The sequence below is a fragment of the Perca flavescens genome, chromosome 8 (assembly GCF_004354835.1).
Source record: "Perca flavescens isolate YP-PL-M2 chromosome 8, PFLA_1.0, whole genome shotgun sequence".
Taxonomy (NCBI): domain Eukaryota; kingdom Metazoa; phylum Chordata; class Actinopteri; order Perciformes; family Percidae; genus Perca; species Perca flavescens.
Window position 1 is genome coordinate 25,328,618 of NC_041338.1, and position 19,320 is coordinate 25,347,937.

Genomic DNA, 19,320 nt, shown 5'->3' on the forward strand with positions numbered 1-19,320 from the left:
CTGTCTGCTACTGAGCTGGTTGGAGTCTGTTTTATAGCTGCGCTCACACTGTCTCTCTCCCTTCCTCCCTCTCTCTGCTCCCTCCCACTCCCCTTCTATGTACATCTCTAGGCAAAGAAGAGTTTATAACCAATGTTTCCCTAAAGATTCTTCACTGATGAATGAATATTCTCGCTCGTCCCAGTATGGAGCTTAATAGTATTTCTTTTTTTTTATCTTGTTGGTAAAATAGTCCAACATACAAATGGTGAAAAGAGGTCTTTTTAAATAGCATTACATTGGTATAATAGTACATAAATGAGCTGAGATCAGATAGCAAAGTCACATGCATTTCTTCTCCCACAGTCTGAGGAATGACTCAGATTTATTAACAATCATGATCTCAAGTGCGTGTGAGCAAGTCTCTCCTGCCTGCGACTAAAAACATGGAGTGATGTTTTGGAACCTGATAGGGCCAATCATATTCATCAAGGGTACCAAAAAAAGCATTTTCCTGCACGTGCTAGACACAAAGGAGGGGTGGGAGGGTGTCCTCAGAATCAAAACATACACGTGGAGGATTGCTGTAATGAGTTAAAGACACCACTAGAGGTCCATATTCTTGCATTCCAGGAACAAAACCGTGTCAGTTACATAACAAAGAAGCCCAAGATAAACATGGTTTGTGGCTGCACACTGCAGAACAAAGAGGGAGAAATACCACATAATAAATACGCTTGATGGATATAGTGGAATATGTTGACAAATGACAACACTGCTTTGGCTGTGATCTACAGTCACAGTGATAGGTAATCTCTTCTAATCTCAGATTAGTAACCTTTAAAAAAATGCATGTATGGACTCCCTCATGTGGCCAACACAAATCTTAATATGTATACAGTAAATTCATAAAATCATTATCTTAGATTTGACAAGTTTAGGGGCAGTTTGGAAAAGAAAATATTCATGAAACCAGTTCAGTTAACATTTTCATCTACATGCTACTACATCACTATAATGTTGTTCAGAACATGCCAGACACAGCCAGAACATGGGGACAGTGTTTGTGTGTGCGAGGTGGCAGAGGTGGGCAGAACAGCTTGTGGCTGAAATCAGGGGCTGCGTGCGAGCACACACATGCTGTGTACATCAAAGGCGGTTTTTTTAATGCCAGTAGTAGGGGGTAGAGGAACTTACAGACTGGCAGTGTTGTCAAAGTGTCCGTTAGCTTAACACATCTGCTCCTATTTCCTCTGTGCCCCGAGGGAGAGAGGAAGTGACATAGGGAGTTCAAAGGGAACCTGCAACCTCAAATTGAAGCCCTGGAGCCCCTTAAATTCTGCTTTATCACTGGTAGTTCTGCATGTTATCGTCAATATCCCTTCTGGTTTTACTTGAAAGCTTATATAAAGATAACAGGTTTCACTATCAGTTAAAAGTCCACCACCTAAAGAGCAATTTTACAGTAGATAAGCAAGTTAACATGTTCCAGTGTTGCAGTTCCATGTTCCAGATTTCCAAAATCTGTCCTTCTACAGATGTCTTGCAACGTGTGGATTCAGAACGATATAGAGTTGTGTAATGAACAGCCACTTCCAACACTTAGATTAGAGTAGATTGTACGTGTTGATATTTGCAACATTGTGCAACAAAATGTGTACTATGGAAGCAACCCTCCAAGCATATCAGTGTTTTGGAAAACGGTACACAGTTTTTGGGACAACACTTCCTGCTGTTCCAGAAATCCCATTAAAACAGTTTGTTTACTGGTTTTGTAAACACACCGTTACACCGCAGACAACGGCCACACACACACACACACACACACACACACACACACACACACACACACACACACACACACACACACACACACACACACACACACACACACACACACACACACACACACACACACACACACACACACACACACACACACACACACACACACAAATGAGCTGCCAAAAGACCTGAATCTCCAAGATGTCCAAGAGAAAGGGTTCAGCATTTAGAGCATTCTAAATGCCCAAGCATTCAGGGATAAAATAAGAAGAAAGTTGGTGGAAACAATGGAAAAGAAAGGACAAAAACTGGGTCAGAGGAGAGTCTAGGAGAGGAGAAGAGGGAGTTGAAGACAGCTTTCCTTTGTTTACTTCACTCTCTCCCTGTCTTCCTCATGACCGTATGACTGTGATCTCATATACTGTGAAATGTCACATTTTTGAATCAGCCAGCTACAGGAAATATCTGATCAATCACCTATGAAAAATACCAAAAGAAAAGCTAAAAAAGTAGCACAGATAGTTAAATCCACAAAGAGGCTGAAACTATCCACATACAGTACGTTTTCAATAATAAAGCACTCATATCATGCTCACACACACAGACTTTGCTTTTCACGAGAAGTGTGTTTGGCAGCTTTTTTAGAAAGGTTTTTAAAAAAGGAAGTCATTGAATGAATGTGTCTGATAAGCACGTTTGCAGTGTATGTGTTAAAGTGAAGCCCACAGAGGCAGGTTGCACTAGAGCTGATAGAATGATAAGAGAAGGATAAGTGTGGCTGCACTGTGCTAACTTATTGCGTCACCGAAGCCAGCTCTGCTATATGAGCACGCACAAAGACTTGCATTCATTAATGCACTCATTTCTCAATTTCCCCCTCAACTGTCATCTTCTCGAAGGCGCCATGGAGACCTGCCATCAACCCCACTGCATTTAATGACACAGCATTCAGGAACAGGAAGGAGCTGCTGCCAACTAATACTGACATCTCAACCCGCAATTTCCACCAACTGCGGAACGGCTGCGCATCCGCTCCGGAACGGCGGCGGAGTCATCAGGTTTCCATTAAAGTCAGTGTGTGTATTTCCACTGACTGCGGAACGGCTGCGTTCCGACTGTGTCCCAGCTCCGGCGATCCGCAGCCCTCCGGAGCAGATACGCAGAGCTTTGATTTTTGCCGGATGCCGGAGAGCTCCGCAGCAATTCAGCACAGGGCAGATTGTGCGGGACCGGGAGAGCACAGAAAAAAAATAAAACATCCGGTTAATTTTCAAAATAAAATACACCGTGCTCACGGCGGATCATATTTCCCTGCACTACACCTTGAAAACGTCATAATGGGCGGAGACAGGCCTGAAGTCAAACTGTTGTTGGTTTTGTGGTTCTGTTTATAGAAACTACAGCCGGTCATATCGCGCGATCATACGTGAATTTGGGAGATCTCGTGGGTCCTCGTGACTTCAGCTGTCAGTCATGGCCGCAGCCGTTCCGCAACAAATCCAGACCTGGTGGGTACTGGCCAATCCGCAGCTGGTGGAAATTTAGCAGTTAAGCCTTCCAATGGGCATCACTGAAGAGACTTTCAAATACTGAAATACACTCCTCAAAAACTGGATCTGGATCTTAAAGCATTTTTTATAACAGCAGTAGATGTGTAATGTGTAATGTCAAAGGTGTCGCTTGTAGTGATGAAGCCACAGAGAATTATCATCTCAGCTTGACGGACCTTTATTGCTTCTTTCAGCTCAAGCTCACAACTTTAGTGTTTCAGTTCCCTCTCACCATTCAAATTAGCGATGTTTTCGCAGCAGGCAGCTATTTTCAGCAAAAAAGCTCAGATAAACCCACTATTTGCTACTTGCTCAGCAACAAACGATAGGCAAGCTGCTAAACACAGTGGAGCATTTAGAAGCGAAAGAGCCGGATATCTATGCATGAAAAGCATTCTTCCTCCTCTAACCCAACAGTGAAGACCACAGATGGGCAGAAAGGCTAATGACGGGGGATTGGGATGGATAACCTAAATTGGCCATTATCAGTGCTTCTCTTTTGTTAAACTGCTAGGAAGCAAACAGGCAATACTGGGAATACTACAGGAAAGAGGAACAATTACAAAAAGTGGATTGTTACTGACATGGAAGAGAGGAAAGAGGTCGATAACGTTATGTTGGGATCAGTGCCAAGATGGACAGACTGTGTAAAATAAATAAATAAATAAATAAATAAATTACATAGTTTAGCTCTCATAGGTCAACAGTGGCCTTCTTCCTGCTGCAGCCTGGAAAGACAGAGAAAATGAAGGGAAGGAGAGCAGCTGGTGGCCTGCTTCACCATCTGACCCCCCTGTCCTCCTCCAGGATACAGGCACAAACCATCCAGAGCTCTGCACAGAGTGGGGTTGGGCCGTTAACGCTCATTGGCTGTGAACACATGGCTGACCACACCCACTCCATCATGAGCGAGCCAGGATTTGTTTTCCACACTATCAGGCACAAAGGTAGACAGGGGTCAGGACTGATCAGCATTTTAGCATCCGGTTTGATGTATGCTGATCATGGACACTAACATGAAAAAAAAGATTTGACGTTTGAAAGAACAAAACCAAAGTCAATTCATTTTTTAACCTAATTCCAGGAAAATGAATACTAAACTAGACGTCTTGATATAAGCTGCAGTTTTGGAGCGCTGACACACCAAAAGATGCTCAACGAAAGGTATAAATTGCCCATATTCTGATCATGGATGCATAATTATATGAAGATAAAACAAGATCAGTTGGCTTTGATTCAGACTCCACATACTTTCATGAAACACTTAATACTTCGATCTAACTTAATACTAATACTTAAAAAATATGTAACATTTTCTAGAAACTAAACTTACCATTCACTCTGTTGTTCCTATATCTCCCTCTTGTCCCATATAGTTCCTCTTGTTCACTCACTCTCTATCTATTTTTTGGGGGGCCAGATCCTGTCTATTCCATTCACAGATGGAAGGTCCACCCCTCAGGGGAAATTGCGTCATCAATACCCCTAAAGCAACCCCCACACCCTGTTTTCTCTCTCTCTCTCTCTCTCTCTCTCTCTCTCTCTCTCTCTCTCTCTCTCTCTCTCTCTCTCTCTCATCTCTGAACGTGCATCTCCTAGCCTTGTTGTTAATGAAGCGGCCATTCAGCCATAAACAGGGGAGGCCCTAATTAAAACACACAGATAGATGAGCTTTTAACTGACAGCTGTGGGGGGATGGGGGAGGGCGAGCAGGGGTGTGTGTGTGTGTGTGTGTGTGTGTGTGTGTAAGAGAAAGTGACAGAGAAAGTGAAGAAGAAGCAGTGAGTCAGGAGCCAGGAGCCAGTAGTGACAATGAGCTCATTTCCCGGACAGGCCCCGTGTACGTGGTCCTTTACAAGCCTCCCCTGTGACGACACATAAATCATGGTGGGCAACGCAGTGACGTACACGTGCACATTTTTCCAGAGCAAAGATTCAAACAATAGAACCAGACATTTTCCTATCACTCGCAACTACAAAGGACATTCAAAGTCAGTATCAACTCAAACAAAAAAGCCCACATACCCACAGCATTTGTTTTCAGTGTGTGTGTAAGCTAAATAATGTGCGAGTTCCACTTAGGAAAAACTGACCTGACAGTGCAAGCCAAAGAAAGAAGAACGCCATAAACCAGTCAGGATCACACACATTTCTGTCTGTAAACAATGCTATCAATAGTTTCAGTTTCAACTGAGTAAATAGCTCAAATTTATAGTTACTACTGGTCTACAGAAGATGATAGTGTGAGCAGCAAACAAAGATGTGATCTTTATAATACAACATTGACAGCATTTGGCAAAAGAGGACTGAATTATGACATGATCTGAGGGAGAAACAAAGAAAGAGAGAGTAAGAGGGAAATGGTTCCTCAAAAGTATGCCTGGGAATTTGGGGCTTGAGATCTGTTTTGTATTTCCTGCCTTGGAGTGGGGGTCTGGAGCAGAGGAGAAAAGGAGCTAGGGAATTCTGGGGCCTCATTGTGTACTGACCTCTGAAAGCACCCACCCCGCTCCCACAATATGATGATGTCACTAGGGAGACGCGGGGGTATGGGAATTTACAATCAGGGTTTTAGGGTTCATAAAGCGCAGATGCGCACCCATGTACTAACACCCACACAATGAAAGGATAATTTAACACAGTACATCATGTGAGAGAGATTTTAGCTACGCAGTACTGTATGTGTGTGTGTGTGTGTGTGTGTGTGTGTGTGTGTGTGTGTGTCTGTGGATGTTTAAAACCCCGATGTCATTAAGGGAGTACTAGGCGGCTCTAGACTGTCAGGATTAGAAAAACTAAACACCCAAACTCATTACTACGCCTGGCAGCCAGGAGTAATATTCATACAAAAACATCTTTATCATCTCTTAGTTCCCATCTCTCTGGCTACTCAATGTTCACTGTAAAAATTGTTGTTAATATCATTACTGGACTGATAAATCCTCTGAGGCAATATTAGCTTATTGCAGATAAATTGGTGTTATAGGCATATGGCATATACACATCATATATATATTTGCTCTTTTTGCAATCATTTGGAAACAGTGTAATTTCATAGTTTTCTTTAAAAACAAATTTAAGCGATCTTGATCAAAAAACGCTTACTGTTACGTGTCTATGTAAAAGAAATTGTTGTTATTGTATCGCTTGGGCTATATTTTTCTATCACAATCAGCTTATCTAACTCATCTCCTCATGATCTTAAGGCAGTGAAATGGAAGTTTAAATTTTAAACTTCCCCATCACACAAAGGCCTTTGTTGTGCACCTGACAATGTAATTCTGAATTACAGGTCGAAATAGAACAACCTTTATAACGCTACTTCTCATGTCTATGTTCTGCACAAGCAAGTTCTTGTTTTCCATTTTAAAAAAGTGAAAAAAAAACAAAGCACGTAAAATGTTAATGGGATTCTGGGGTCTGATCGAAATCATAGTGTTGTGATCTTGGCTTGAAAACGGTCGTCTCTTGTGGCTCAAATCTTTGTCTGTGTTGCTTTCCATCCCTCTTCGTGTCTTGCATTTAGGGATAACCACAGAGGCTGCATTTGGTCTTGTCTAATTATAATGACTTGCTTCCATATCTGGCTTTTAAGAGTTGATTGCAAAACAAGTATATGTTGATAGTTGATATATCCTAATGTGTTTGGATGAAGAGTAAGTGACATCTTGTGTCAATCTGTGATCTCCCCCTTTGAATTTAAACATGTCTGTGTTGACAGTTTGTGTTTCAACAATGACTGAAGTTATTTCATGCGGTGGCTCATGCACGGTCCTGTTGCCACACGTTGTGATCCCCGGGCTGAGGCAGATTACAGAATGAATGGGGGGATTGAAAAGGCACAGACACCACTTTTGAGTCATGCTGTGGGAATGTGATGAACCTGCAAAGTGATCATCACTTGGGGCACACAACAGCATATACATGTAGGGACACAGCCAGAGAACTATTTTCATACACTCGACATCTTTGAGTGACAGAAACATTTGGATGAACGCTATGTGCACTTTTCTATGAAAGGTTAAAATCAAAGTGCTTACTCACACCAAATTCTGAACAGATGTCCTGAATAATTGGTGAGGGGGTACAGTTTGGGGTCACACCTGTCAGTCAAATACAAAAGGCTGGTCTATACTCTCTCACAGCTGACACGGACACGTGGTCCTGTATGTATATGTATGGGCCTGATGAGAACAGGTGGACTGAGACATATGCACAGGGTTATACATTACAGGTTACATAGACACCAGTGGTGAAAGAAGTATTCAGATCCTTTACTTAAAGTGCTCATATTATGCTTTTTCGGCTTTTTCCCTTTCCTTTATTGTGTTATATATCGTTTTTGTGCACGTTATAGGTTTACAAAGTGAAAAAGCCCAAAGTCCACCCCAAAGGGACTTACCATCTCCAACAGAAAACACTGTTCACAAACTGCTCCAAACAGCTCTATTGTAGTCCAGCCTTTACTTCCGTGACAAACGTTCGTCACTTTGTAACACACGTTATAATGCTCGCCTAGCTGCTAGCGTGGCACGCCCTCATACTCTGCTTCTGACTGGCTGGTAGTCCCTACCTAGCTACTGCGCATGTGCGACTCCCAACAAAGATGGAACAGAAGTGTGATGCCTCACTCGGTAGCTAAAACAGAGAGCTCAACACACGGTGAAAAGAGGAGCTGCAACAATATGCAGTACAAAAAAAAATATACTGTTTTTTGAAAATTAAACCATGTAAACCTATTCTGGTACAACCTCCAAATACAATTGTCACAATTATGAACCTGAAAATTAGCATAATATGAGCACTTTAAGTAAGAAATACTAATACCAAACTGTAAAAAATATCCTGTTACAAGTAAAAGTCCTGCATTGAAAATTTTACTTAAGTAAAAGTATGTAAGTATCATCAGGAAAATGTACTTAAAAGTATTATGTATATGTTTTCCTATGTCTATTTAATGTGTATTTGTGTTCTTCTGATGTGTGTGAATTTTTCTTTTGAGCTGCTGTTACAAAGAATTTCCCCAGTGTGGGATTAATAAAGTATCTTATCTTTTCTTATTAAAAGTAAAAGTCCTCAATGCTGAACAATCCTCACATTTTAGAAACTGGAAACAATCAAAACAGTTCTGCATTTAATCGTCTAATCATTTCAGCTGGACTTGTAGGCCTATATATTGTTGGGTAAGTTAATTTATAATAAACACATTGCATTTTATAAAATACATGTGCAAACATGTCAATTTGTAAAGTAACTAGTACCTAAAGCTGTCAGATTCATGTAGTGGAGTAAAAAGTACAATACTTCTCTCTGAAATGTAGTGGAGTAGAAGTAGAAAGGGCCATGAAAAGAAAAGACTTAAGTACAAGTAGGCCTTCCTCAAATTTGTACTTGTAATGTAAGTACAGTACTTGAGTAAATGTACTTAGTAACTTCCACCACTGATAGACACACCCTAAGAAGACAATTTATAGGCAGAGCACATGCATGTTTCACGTGGCTCCTCCTCACTGAGATGTAAACATGTGCTCATTTACTGGCTGCACACACATATCAGCCTTTTAACATATCAATCGGTCTCCCTAGTGGTGTAAAAGCCATATAGTTGAAAACCTACAGCAGTTTTGTCTGGCGCAGCAGTGTGAAGTGCCGCTCAGTCATAAAGGAGGAGTCTTTGTTATGGCTTCAGATTCAAAGCTTTGTGCTTTACTGCTGCTCTTTCCTTATAGAGCAGAGTCACACCCCTCCTCACCGTCTACTGGCTGAGCCCAGCTGGGAGCTCAATTCTCATTGGCCAGGGGGGCACACCCGGGGAGGATTTGAGAGGTTCTCCTTTGTTTACATGCTAGTAGAGAAAACCCCAATAACAACTGTTACCTTGGGAAACCAGATGATCTCCAGTTAGCCAGACAGACAGACAGACAGACAGACAGACAGACAGACAGACAGACACACACACGTGTGTAATAAGGTAATCAGGTGTCCAAAGCAGGCCAGGAGTCTTTGTTCTCTCAGATTCTTTGTTTTATGCTCAACATGACTCAAAATACACACTATACATGCATATTTTTAGTTGGGGTAGTAAGCAATCATGTGGTTTTGTTGTCTCGTGAAACTTTCCAAAGCCGATATGGGTATACATTCAGAAAGCCTGGTCGGCTTCAGGCTGTAACAGGCTCTGTTCTTCCATGGGTGTGGGTTCCTGTTTGCGTTTGTAATAAGACAGGATCATATATCTTGATACTGACTTACACAGAGCTTAATCCAATTCATGCTGCTGAGACTCCAAATCTCTCTATACTTCAACCTAACAAGCTGCAAGGAGGAAGGCATTTAGAGTCTGTGTGCGTGCATTTGTGTGTATCATCCATTCTCCAAGACTACGCAAAGTGGTCAGCACAGTAATGGCGCTTTATTGTGATTGAAGCCCCAGCATAACAGCAGGAAAATCAATGGGATTCTTTGAGAAGCTGAGTCTCTGTAGGTGTGTATGCATGTCTGTTTTAGCCTTTGGAATGCATAGTTTATCTTAAATCAACATCAAGCCCTGAGCCTGCTCAAATAAAACCAAGCCTGTGCATGTCTGGCTTCCATATCACACACACACACACACACACACACACACACACACACACACACACACACACACACACACACACACACACACACACACACACACACACACACACACACACACACACACACACACACACCTCAAATCATGCTCATCAGTAATCTGCTAGTGTCTGAGACTCTGATAGTCCAAGGCTATTGATTTCACAGTGCAGCAGCACTCAGCGGTCATTTGCATTTATTACGAGACTAAGCGGAGGAAACCAACTAGTGAGAGTCTATTGAAACTTAATCAACAATTGGTGCCAGCTAATGGGGAGAACTACAGGCGAGTTTGTCTGGTCGCTGGAAGCTGTTGAACAACTAGAAATCAACTCTCCAAAGTGTTTTCTATCTATCAATAATTGTAGGTAGTTTTGAGCAGAGTTTCTTCCCACAACAGTTAGTTAGTCCGAGCCATACAACACGAGGCTCCAGACTGCAACCAAATGGTTGCATTTTGTGACCAAAATTTGAGAGTGTGCGACTGAATTTTAGATCCAGTCGCACATGTGCGACCAGTAAATTTGCCCACTTTTTTTACACGTTAAACATTGAAATTTTGGTACCTGAGCGGTCACGGTGCTGTTGACATTACACTTCCTAAGCAGGCACAATGGTGGTTTCTGTGCCCTGGTGAATGACTGACTGTAGAAGAGATTGTAAGGAAAGGCAACTTTATTTCTACAGCACCTTCCCGCAACAAGGCAATTCAAAGTTCTTTACATGAAACATTAAAGAGCAGTTAAAAACGGTCATGATGAAAATAAAAAAGGCTAAAAAAGAATAAACAAATACAAGAACAAAAGATACAGTGAGTAAGAAATATAATAATGATTCAATTTAATAGGTTGTACGGACTGGTTTGGGAGGAGAGGGAGGGGTTTTGTTTTTATTTTGGTTCAGTAGTAGCCTAAACAATGCATGTTTAATTTTAAGTTGAATTCATTGTAATTGTAGACTAGAGTTATATATATATATATATATATATATATATATATATATATATATATATATATATATATATATATATATATATATATATATATATATATATATATTTATTAGGGCCGTGACTCGATTAAAAAAATTAATCTAATTAATTAGAGGCTTTGTAATTAATTAATCAAAATTAATCGCATTTTAATTGCATAAATATTTGACCTGAGAACAGTGAGAAGTAATTTTTTTCACATGGATTTTTAGTATACCATTGAATAATGACTGAATACATAAGCTTAAGCAACAAAATATTGTTTATTTTTGTTCAACCAAGTCCAGCAGACCAGTGCAATTTTTGCCATTAAGTGTAGCAATAGCATATTTAGAAATATAGTACATTTCAGAAATTCAGGTAGCCTATAGGTAGGTAGACCTTCTGTAAACTATGTTTTTTTAAGTAAAACACAATACCAATAGTTACCCTGGTCCTTAAACCAGCCATCTGGTGGAGTGTGTGTTGGGTGTGGGTCCTTGTACTCGGAGTCGGGCTAACGTCCACGCTAGCTGCTAAATGTTTTGCGTCGAGGTGATACTTGAGGCTCGATGTGCTGCGGTGATATGCAAATTCCTTGTTGCATAGCTTGCACACAACCATGCTCTAATCGACGCCTCCATCCGTTCGTTTTTTTTAACAAAATGTCCCATCCGCGGTGCCAACCAAAGCGGTCTCGTCAGCTTCTTCGTTCATGTTCACTGTGGTTTGTTGTTGTCTGAAGTCATGAACGCTAGTTGGTGCTCCAGTATAATCGGTCCGCCAAAACTCATCCAGTGAGAAACGTCCCGTGGTGCAAAAATAAGTGTGATTAAAATGCGTAAAAAATGTTTAACGTGTTATTTTTTTTGTTAATTAACACGTTAAAGTCTGTAATTAATTAATCAATTAATTAATTAAAGTCCCGGCCCTAATATATATATATATATATATATATATATATATATATATATATATACATACACACATATATATATAATTATTTTTTTTCATGACAGCGAGGGTGCTGTCGATTAACCTTCTGTTGTTGAATCTTCAAAAGTGACACTGAATTTGAAACAGCACATTGTAATTTTTGCATCTATTATCAAAGTATTTCTTAGTAATACAGTGGAAATTAGTAGAAATGTGAATATTTGGTTAGCATATTGATTTACAGTGTGCGCCCCTAAATTTTCTGGTTGTGCCCCTAAAATTTTCAGTTGTGGGCCACTGTGCTCCTAGTGAAAAAAGTTAGTCTGGAGCCCTGCAACACCCACTTTCTAGGGAAAATATAACATGGAAAGCTTGGCATGCTGGTATGTTAGCTCTATATGATCTAAATCATACAAATGCACATAACAGAAGAAGAGTGCATAGATTAGATGAGTCACACAACACACGTAGAGAAGACGATATATGAGGGAGAGCAGAGCAGCACATTAACACCAAATCCTTTCAATAATTGGAGAGATGGTACTCTTCTATGTTGTTGTCCTAAAAAGGTTTCATATACTGAAGAAACCGAGAGCAAAGACACACAATTCAGTCCTCAGAAGAGTACATACACACACACACACACACACACACACACACACACACACACACACACACACACACACACACACACACACACACACACACACACACACACACACACACACACACACACACACACACACACACACACACACACACACACACACACACACACCTCTCTCAGGAAACTCAATACCGGAATTGTGACATCATAATCTAAAACCATGGCAACAAAACCACAGCACAGCGTAAACAGATCCTTTGTCCTGTTGTAGGATTCTGTTGCATCACTTGTGTCTTCATTGCATCATAATATTTCATTCAGCCTGCATTGGGAGGGGCAGTAAAGCATCCAGTGTCTGTCAAAACACGTCCATGTTAGCAAGATTAATATATCCCCACCAATAATGCCCATACGGCATATACCAACTGAAACGTGTTGGCCTCACTCAGCCTCAAATGGTTTTCAGGTCTTCAGGGTTTCCTCTCAAAAAATGTTTAGACAAGGTGAAAAACCACCACAGTTCCGATTTTTATTTTTTTATTTTTTTTTTAAACAACAGCCACACTCAACTGTAGGACACTTGCTGTGTAAAATAGAATTTTCTGAAGGTTGATATTTCATTTAAAAAAAGTAAATTAATTATGAGGTTAGTTATTGTAGATATTTCCTGATGTAAGTCATAACTCTTACAATTGTACACTGGCTTGCTTTGTATGGCAGTTTGTGTAAAAAAAAAAAAAATGTGTAAATTAGGAAAGGTGGTACAGAAGAAAACCTTATATTCAACATCATAAGTAAGGTATTAAATAAGTATTGTTTTGGCAAGTATGGCATTGACATTTTTTGTCAAAAACTTCTTGCATTTGCTCGCAGGTTTCTCTATAGAGCTCCCCCTACAGCTTCGGAATAGATATTTGGCAGTTCCTATGTTTACTTGTGTCTGACTCCTCGCTCAGTCAGTCTACCGTTTCCTCTTCCTCTGTTCCTCCGACAATGCTTTCCTAGCTTTCTGCTTCTTTTTTCCCGGCTCAGCCATGACGATAGTGTGAAAAACTCCATCGCTACCTTGTTAGCCGGTTCCTGAATTGGGCGTATGTGTGCAGTGCCGTGAAGCAATTCGTTACATCACGAGACCCGATATCACGCTGACGCTGAGGCCGTCGGCTCGCCGGCCGAAAGTTGCAAGGGTGGTTTTTCCGCTCACAGGCGCTAGGGGGAAACGAGACGACCGCCATTCAACTCAAAAAAAGTCATATAACCATTCCAATGTAAGGCTGAGCAATTTTTTTGATTCTGCGATATAAATCAATATTTTATTCCCCAAGAAAGTATCGATTTTTATGCCGCGAGTATCGATACATAAGTCCCATTCAAATCCCCCGTGTTTACCCCCGTTCGCATTGCAGGAAGAGCGATTTGGTCAGCCAGCCGCTAGTGTCACGCAGCACCTGACTGGGAACGATACAGAGTTACCAACAGCCGCTGGGGCAGATGAACTCACGCTGGTCTCTTTTCTGTAAATAGGCTACAATTAAACCTTCGTGAGTAGAAAATCAATACTTATCAATGCACTCACCTGTGTAGACCGGCATAAACATGTAGAAAGCAATATTTCAATCTGCTCTCTCTGCTAAGTCCACCGCGCTGTTTTAATTTTTAATCTAACTGTTTATCTTAGGTTGCCGGGAATCTGGACATTTTGACAAATTCTTGTAAACCTCACTGCTGGCTGAACACACCAAACTCTCCGCTAGAGCGGACAATCTGGAGCTACTTAATATGCACGTGAATGACGCAATCGTTATGTTCGAGTGATGATGATGATGCTGGTTGTATTATTTTGCAACATCATCGTTTCATTGCAAATGAGGCATACATGACGAGTGCATAGCCTGCTTATCAGTCCATTCATCATTAAAACTGGGCTTCTGGCTTTTCCACGTCAACTTTTCGCTTCAGCCTCTTCGACAGTGACATGTTTACCTGACAACAGCCTTTCTTTCTGCAAGCATTTTCCACCAATCAGGATGCTGCATACTACAATAATTTTTCCATAATCACAGACTTTAACCATCACTCCTCAGTGAACTGCCTCCTAGTCTGAGATCTTTTTCTAGTTAAAGAGACAGTTATCATTAGGGAGTTTCCATGTTTTTTAGGAGTTTGCTCACACTAATACATGTAAAAAAAAAATTATTAATTAATTCAGTAAGAAAGTGAAAAAGAATAGGCGTATTAGTTATAAATTCATTTTATTTTCTTTATTTGAAAGTCCGGCCGCCACAGTGCTTAGAAAAATTCTGAAAAAAATGTAGTTGATGATCCCTGCTGTAGACTCTCTGTCCAGTCAGAGACATATATTGTGCAATTGATGTTTTCAGTTCAATTAATTAAATCCAAGTAAATGGAACACTCACAAGATGTCACCAAAATCACTCGGTTCCCTTTAAATCTTTCAGAAAATTATGTAAGTGTATCGAATTACATCGAATCGTATCGAATCATATCGTTGGCTGAATATCGTGATATATATCGTATCGTGAGCTGAATATCGCTACAGCCCTATTCCAATGACTCCAAAGCTGTTCAGTTAAGGTAAATTAAGCTAAAAAAAACTGCGTAGTTCCCCTTTAAATCAAAACATGACCTAGCCATATAGGCTCACAATTTTAAGTTTAAGTATCCCTGCAGGCTAGAACTGGACAGAAAGGGGAAGTGTTTGCTAAAACCACGAGGACTCCACTCTTAGTACAGAGACCCTCTGAAACCTCACTCAATGTTTACATGGCGCATTACAGGGGAAAAGACAAACATTCACTACAACTACAAGGTAGTCTTTCACCACTCTTTCTTTTTCACAAAATATCTAGTAACAGAGCCTGATCACAAAACACACAAGAGCGCACACACACAGCAACACTGTGTCTCGTGCAGTGTGGATCTAAAGGATCAGTGTGTTCTGCTGAGTAATGAAGTTTTGTGCCCACAGACAGACCGGCAGCAGGACTGTGGGAGATAATACTGTCAACACACATGCGGTTGCCAGTTCAACCTCCTGGACACACACCCATTCCTGACCCAAATACCTTGCTTTTCTTGAGGTCAGCTTGAGTCCTTGACATGGACACAGATTCTATAATGATACAACTGAGAAACGCACCAGAACCACTAATGGACACGTGCTATTATAGAATGGAAACTCAGACATTTCATTCACATATTTAAATTCCTTTGAGTGCAATAATAATGGAGCACAGAGCATCTCACACACACACACACACACACACACACACACACACACACACACACACACACACACACACAGTGACAGCATCAGCTCTTACGGGAAACAGAAGACAGCAAGAGCGGCAGTGTAAGAGAAACAGGAGAGAGAGGAGGGAAGGAGGGGGTTCAAAGAAATCAGAAAACAGATGTCAATCGTTTAGCAAACTCTCCTCTAAATGACTAACACATGTGCACGAAACTTCCCCCTCCCTGCACACACTCACCCACACTCTTGAAAACTCTGCATCTATAGACAGTATAACATACTCATTCATACCACCTGCTTGTGTCACTTCTCCTATCACTAGAACACATCTGATGAGGCAGAGTTAAACCATCTCGCATGTTGAAGCTGCTCAGTCATATTTGCCAGGCTGCTCCTCCGTCTCCACCCAGCAAACATCCCTAAAGGCTAAAGTTGAGCCCGGTTTGTTTAATGTCTTGTTAAAGTTTGACAGCAACTCTCTGAAGCTTTTTTTTAAAAATAAGTTTAAAACTTATTGCCACATCAAAATAAAAATAACACATGCAAACACACACCTCCTCACATGACAGTTGGTCTGTGCGCCTCATGACAACACAGGCCAGTGTGTCAGCTCTGACTGAAAGCCATGTGCTTTGACACAGAAGGCAGCAGTCATTGCTGTGCTATTACACTCACGATATTACTCATACAGGAGGAATTCAGATACAGGTCATCCATTAAATATGGTCTCTTCTGACGTTGTTTGTCTCACAAATGGCCCTCACTTCAAGAGTTAAGATTACATTATGGTCTAGGGACTATGGTGACAAATGAGAGCATAGCAAGTCTTATGTTGTACAGATTGCAAAGCCCTCTGAGGCAAATATGGGATTTTGGGATAGGTTAATAATCTTGACTTGGTTTAAAAACAAGAGTGATTCTATATTTTAGAAGAATTGTGTCCAGATATCGCCAACTGTAATATCACATAATGTCATAAGTACCCATAACATCTTCTCTGTACAGCTCAGACACACTAGGAATAACATTTTTCTTCTTCTACTATTTTTCTGCCAGAGTAGGCTAGGCTATCAACTGCCAATAATATTATCTGCTCCAAAGACAACGCAACTGTAGTCTGTACACGCTGTGCAACAACCTCAACGTGTTTGTTCTTCACTGTCCCGTCGGCTGAAGTCATGCGCCGCAACAAAAGGAGACAATGAAAGAAGAGTTTGTATTTTGCAATCTCATTCTCTTTTTCCTCGGGTCTTTTCTTTTCCTCGTTACTTTCCAGCGCTTTTTTTTAAACCCCAAACCTGCTGCGTCTGCCGACGGGAGCAGACAGTCCAGTTAAAATGTGCAGCTTTTGTTAGTGCGCTCGTGAACCTCACGAAAAAAAAAAAAAACGAGCTCCAGACACACACACATACACACCTACCTCAAAGTCGACCCCGACGCGACTTCTCCAACTCGAACTGTTTAATATTTAAAATGACAAAGTGGTTCAGGCCACATCAGTGCGTCTCCGGAACACTTCTTGAGGCTTGAGGTGTGTCTGTCTGCGAGACTCTGATTTTGTAAACTGCTCAATAGCTGTAGCACACACACACGTTCACTCAGTCAGGACCCATTGGAAATGTAGATTGAAGCTGGGTGGGAGGGATGGCGTGACGTCACGCAAAGGCTCCTCCTCCTCCTCTGTCATTTCATCTGATCACTGAAGTAGATGAGTGGGGACCATTGACATATATGTGGGGACTCCTCGAGCGCAGGGCGGGGCGTGGATGGAAGGGCTCGCGCGCCCACAATCACGCGCACACAAATACACTAGATTTGAAATGTTTATCATAGGTATCCATGTCAGCCTTACTGAAAAGTGCTATAACCTGTGGTTAGTTTTTTTTTCTCTAAAGACATTTGTATTTTGTCTGTTTCATTAAATAATAATAATAATAACAACAACAACAACAACAACAACAACAACAACAACAACAATAATAATAATAATAATAATAATAATAATAATAATAATAATGTATACTTTATTAATCCTGCAGGGGAAATTACAATGTTTTCACTCTGTTGTTATTACACACATTACACACAGGCCTGAATTACACACACATGCTCAGTACCTATACATGCGCTAATGGAGAGATGTCAGAGTGAGGGAGCTGCCCATGGAAAGGCATGAATTGTGTTCAGTTATATTATTTGTTTTACCCCTTAAATGTTCTACCTTTCTTTCCCTTAAAGCAGCACTATACATATTTGAATGGTAGTAGGAAGTGTAATGTGAAAGAGCTCTCTCTTTGTGGCAAACCCACAGATATCACACAGCTGTCATCCTCTTCAGCTCTACAGAGTGTTTTAGCATCTTTCAGCTCATCGTTTTGGTATTGGCCCACAACTTTTAGGTTCACTCTCATTGCTCTCGTGACCCACATTACCAGCGGCAGCTGTTGTCAGTCAAACAGCTGAAGAAAAGCTATTTCTCTAAGCTGATGGAGACCAAAACAGGTATAAAAGGAGAGTGGATTTTTTGACTTTTTTTCATGAAAAATACAAATGGAACGCTAATGTTGATCTGTGTCTGCTGGATGTGTAAATAGGCAACTGTTTGCATGTTTGCCACAAAATCTGTATGTCAGTATTATGTCTAAGGCTTGTTGGGCTGCTCCCAGGTGGCTAAAATAAATAAATACATCCATTTTAAGTAACTTTAAGGTATTATATCAATATCATGTTTTATATTCTGTATTATCTTGTTTCAACTCTACATTCAAGCTATATGATGTTTTAACATATTCAGACCAAAGACATCATCGTGTGAAAAGATATGCTGTAACTTATTTTATGTGCATTGCTCCAAAATTCAGCCGGACTTTAATAAGTGTACTATAGTGTCCTTCAAAAATGATGGTTCTTTTTCTTTAATAACTCAAGGGTGAAGTTTGCAGCACTCCCTCAGGAAGATCATTCATTCTTCACTTTGATTACAACAGCTCAGTCTGCTGTTTGTTATTGTAGCAGACTGACTATCCCAAGCATTCTTTGTGATAAAGAGTAATCTGCTTACTGATGAAGGGTCAGTGGATCTGCTTATCCACCACCCTTCTGTTAAATCGGCTAAACCCCTAGTTTCATGTTATCGTTTACGTTGCCCTGCTTATTTCAGGGGGACAGGCTTCTTGACTGTATCTCACTGGGTTCAATCTCTGTTGTATAAAGATCTAAGTCTGGTAAGTTGTTGTACAATTACCGGAGCAAGCTTACTGGAAATGACAGAAAGAACAGAAAATGGCCCAAGGATTGGGTTTGAAATCTAAACATGTGGGAGGTGGGGGTGTCAGAGAAGTAAAACATTCCTAAAGACCTTCTCATAATGTAAGAGAAGGGTGACTTAGAGTGTTGGTCTGAACAACAGGATGAGTCATGAGAAGGGTCGCCCTGACAGAGAGGACACTCCCTCCAGAGATCACCACACATTTAGAGCTCCCACCATGCAGGAAACAGATGTGTATGTATGTAAGAGAGTAAAAGCTGTTTGAGAAACCCAAAGTCCAGTCATCCTCACCATGTTTCACGTGTATTTCTATGGCTTAAAGAAATAGATCGACATCTT

The 19,320-nt window shown here is 40.8% G+C and overlaps 1 protein-coding gene across 2 annotated transcripts in view; it reads right to left on the bottom strand.

Moving 5' to 3' along the window:
* The window catches only part of fam107b (family with sequence similarity 107 member B), a 23,959-nt gene extending 6,559 nt beyond the window's left edge, over positions 1 to 17,400 (bottom strand). Inside the window, exon 1 of one of the 2 annotated variants that reach the window (XM_028585057.1) lies at positions 17,134 to 17,400. The gene's annotated coding sequence lies outside the window, so the exon portion shown is untranslated. Of the gene's footprint in view, positions 22 to 17,133 lie in introns of those variants that run through there. The other variant, XM_028585056.1, reaches the window with a different exon arrangement.
* Positions 17,401 to 19,320: the final 1,920 nt, after the last annotated feature.